Genomic DNA, 4,462 nt, shown 5'->3' with positions numbered 1-4,462 from the left:
GATGCTCCAATTATAGACTCCATTGACAAACCAGTAGAAGAAATGTCAGAGAAGGAGTTCAGAATTTACTTAGTAAAACTGCTTCATGACTTTAAGGAGGATATAAAGAGTGAAATCAGAGCTATGTTTCAGGAGGAGGAAGATAAATAAAGAGATAAAGAGACGAAATCTAGAAGAAATCTTTGAAATGAAGGAATCAATAAACCAAAATAAAAATTCAATGGAAAGCAGTACCAACAGAGGAGAGAACTTGGAAGACAGAACTTCAGGCAATGAAGACAAAATATAATTTTGAAAATAAGGGTGACCACACAGAGAAGATGATAAATTGGGTGACGTTCCCTCACCCAGACACAATGCCTGAACAGCAGCTGCTGAAGCCAACTGAGTGGAGCCACTGTGACTATTTCTGGGCTGATAAGAAAGACCCCCAAGGCAATGGCACCATGGCAGTTTTGAACTGCTGCTCCAAAAGCAACTGAAGGGCAAACAAATGCAGAAAGAAATGTCTGAATTCCTCAAGAGAGGATAAAGATTGAAGAAGAATATGCAAAGAACTTGGCTAAGCTCTCTCAGAACTCCTTGGCTGCACAGGAGGAAGGCTCCCTGGGAGAAGCATGGGCTTAGGTGAAGAAGAGCCTGGCAGATGAAGCAGAAGTTCATCTCAAGTTCTCCGCCAAGCTTCACAGCGAGGTAGAGGGGCCCCTAATGAACTTTCATGAGAACTTCAAGAAAGACATGAAAAAGTGTGACCACCATATCGCTGACCTCCGCAAGCAACTCACCAACCACTGTGCATTGGTGGAGAAGGCCTGGAAAGCCCTCAAAGAGCAACAGAGAGACCTGAAGATGAAGACGCAGCAGCTGGAGATCAAGCTGAACAACAAGACGGAGGAGGACATCAAGAAGGCCCGGAGGAAGTCCACACAGGCTGGTGATGACCTCATGTGCTGTGTGGATGTCTACAACGAGGCCCAGTTCAAGTGGTTTGAAGAGATGGTGACCACCACTTTGGAGCTGGAGTGACTGGAAGTGGAGAGGGTGGAGATGATCCAGCAACATTTGTGCCAGTACACACAGCTGAGGCACGAGACAGACGTGTTCAACCAAAGCACAGTTGAGCCTGTGGACCAACTGCTTCAAAAAGTGGACCCGGTCAAAGACAGAGAGCTGTGGGTCAGAGAGCACAAAACAGGCAACATTTGCCCTGTGGACATGGAGATCTAGACACGCCTGTGTGGCCCCGGGGGTCCTGCCCAGGAGAGGAGATGGTGTTTCCTGCTGGGTGAAGCTGCCCTCCCACCCACTCTCCTGTCCACTGAGGAGAGAGGAGAGAGCTGGTGATTCCAGAAGGGTGATCTGGTTGGCCCAGCTGGGGGATCCCAAATATGCCCAGGCCAAGAAGACAGACCTGCAACCCTGCCCTTGTCTCCAAGACTGAAGCCCCCAAACCCCATGCCATGCTTGTTGCTGAGAACAAACTGAGGCTGGGGGAAAAAAAAAAAAAAAAGAACTCAAAAAACTTAACAAAAAACAAATGACCTGGTCCATGAATGGGCTAAGGAACTGAGCAGACAGTTCACAGAAGATGATTTACAATCAATCAACAAATATAAAAAAAAAATGTTCAACATCTCTAGTACTTAGAGAAATGAAAATCGAAACTACTCTAAAATATTGTCTCACTCCATTCAGAATGACAGTGATCAAGAATGCGAGCAATAATAAGGGTTGGTCAGGATGTGGGGAAAAAGGTAGATTCATACATTACTGGTGGGACTGCAAATTAGAGCAGTTACTCTGGAAAACAGTATGGAGATTCCTTAGAAAATTTGGAATGGAACCACCATTTGACCCAGCTATCCCACTCCTCAGTCCATACCCAAAAGACTTAAAATCTGCATACTACAGTGATACAGCTACATCAATGTTTATAGCAGCTTAATTCACAATAGCTAAGCTATGGAACCAACCTAGTTGCCCTCCAATAGATGAATGGATCAAAAATGTTCAACCAAAGCACATATATACACAATGGAATATTACTCAGCCTTAAAGGAGAATAAAATTATGGCATTTGCAGGTAAATGAATGGAGTTGGAGAATATCATATTAAGCAAAATAAGCCAATCCCAAAAACCAAAGGCCAAATGTTTTTTCTGATACACGGATGCTGATCCATAATGGTGTGGGGCAGGAGAGGGATGAATGGAGGAACTTTGGATTGGGCAGAGGGGAGCAAGAGGATGGAAGGGGGCAGGGGAGTAGGAAAGATGGTGAAATGAGATTGACATTATTAACCTAGGTACTTGTATGATTGCATGAATGGTATGGACTCTATATCATGTACAACTAGAAAAATGAAAAGTTGTGCTTCATTCATGTACAATGAATCAAAATGCATTCTGCTGTCATGTATAACTAATTAGAACAAAGAAAAATAAAATTAAAAAAAGAAATGTCTGCTAACATCTTTTGCCAAATTTTTTAATTTAATTGAGTTGTTTTGAATACAAGTCCTCTGTGGAATATATGCATTGTGATCTTTTCTCCACTCTATGGTGGCTTGCTTCCTCATTTCTCAACCATATATTTTGATGAGAAGTTTTATTTTTATTTTGATGAAATCCAATTTATCAATTACTTTTATGTTTAGTGTGTTCTGTGTCCTCTAAAAGAAATCTTTGCCTACCTCAAATTCATGAAGATATTTTCCTATATTTTCTCTGATGGGTTTAATGCTTTTAACTTCCACCTTTAAACCTATAATTTTTCATGAATTAATTTGTATGTGGGGTTTGAAATTCATTTTTTTTCCAGTTGTTTCAGCAACATTTATGGAAACTGGTTTATCCAATGAAGTCTTAATATCTTCAAGGAAAATCAATTAACTACATTATGTGTTAGTTCACTTCTGGACTCTGTTCTGTTCCTTTTGATTTTAACTCATCTCTTGAGGCCCAGAAGCAAGACAAAGAATAATTTCCTGTTCACCTAGCTCTGTGACAGATATTTATGTCATATGATAGTCAACACAGTATGTCAAGCAATCATCACAGAAACTTGGGAGGAAGATTAAGTAGCTTCAATTTTACTGATGAGGAAATGATGCCCAGAATGGTTAAGCAAGTTGCTTAAAGAACACAGCTGGTAAGTGATGCAACCAGGATTTGACTCCAGATTTGTGTGCTTCCCAAGCCTGATAACCTTGGATTAATTTGAATTCTGGTTCTTGCTCTGCCACTAATTATAGGATTATGAATAATCAAATTTGCTTCTCTAGATCTCAGTTTCTTCATCTGCAAAATGAGTGGGTTGGGCTAGATTATCTCTGAGTTATTTTTTTCCTCTATAATTTCAGGATGTGTTGAAGATAAATTTAATTTTCACTGTCATTAAAATGTTCCTTGGAAGGCTGGGAATATAGCTCAGTTGGTAGAGTGCTTGCCTTGCAAGCACAAGTCCCTGGGTTCAATACCCAGTACAGAAAAAAAAAAAAAAAAAAAAAAAAAAAAAATATATATATATATATATATATATATATAAATATATATATATATTCCTTGGAACCACCTAGGAGCTTCTTTGACCCTGAGAGAGTTTTTCTCAAGGACTACAGAGCATACAGAGCAGCTTCTAGGAAACCAGTGATTCAAATCCCAGGCAGATATTTTATGAGCCATTCTCTGCCCAACTTCTTGACTTTTCCTTCATTTCTGCTCCAAACCTTAACATAGCCCAGACACAAAAATTATTTAAAATGCAAAATAATTATGTGCAGCCTTTATAAAGAAAGTAAGTGGGTCTACTTTGCCCCTTTGAATGGAGAAGAGAAATGACAGACTGGAGGGCCTAAAACAAGTCACCAGGGTCAGGTACTTCCAACCACTGTTTCTTCTGAACTTGTGTCCTGGAAGGATGCATACGGTCTTGAAAAGAGAACTCAATATCTGTTCTGTGGGGAGATTAAAAAAAACTCAAAGATGCAAACCCTAATGAAAAAGACTAGAGAGGAAGGATAAGTTTAAGAGTCCGTGAATTGAAATGGGTGGAACTGGAGACTATCATGCTAAGTGAAATAAGCCAATCCTTCCCAAAACCAAAGGCCAAATGTTCTCTCTTATGTGCAGATGCTGACTGACAATAACAGGGGGTGGGGGGAAGAGGGGAGCCTCACCAGAGTAGTGTGGGGGAGGGAGGGAGGATGATGAGAATGGGGAAGACAGTAGAATGAATCAGACAAAACTTTCCTATATTCATATATGAATACACAATCAGCATAACTCCACATCATATACAACCACAAGAATGGGAAATTATATCCCATGTATGTATAATGTGTCAGAATACATTCTACTGTCATGTATAACTAGAAAGAGCAAAATAAAAAATAAAAAAAATAAAAGTCTGTGAATTGGAACTAAATTAAGATGACGGTTGCACACAATTGTCAATGTGTTAA

The 4,462-nt window shown here is 40.0% G+C and overlaps 1 pseudogene; it reads left to right on the top strand.

Annotated features, from left to right (window-relative positions):
* Positions 1 to 320: 320 nt before the first annotated feature.
* LOC124991336 (growth arrest-specific protein 7-like) lies at positions 321 to 1,227 on the top strand (annotated as a pseudogene).
* Positions 1,228 to 4,462: the final 3,235 nt, after the last annotated feature.

The sequence above is a fragment of the Sciurus carolinensis genome, chromosome 8 (assembly GCF_902686445.1).
Source record: "Sciurus carolinensis chromosome 8, mSciCar1.2, whole genome shotgun sequence".
NCBI lineage: Eukaryota > Metazoa > Chordata > Mammalia > Rodentia > Sciuridae > Sciurus > Sciurus carolinensis.
This window is presented reverse-complemented; position numbering and strand designations above follow the sequence as displayed.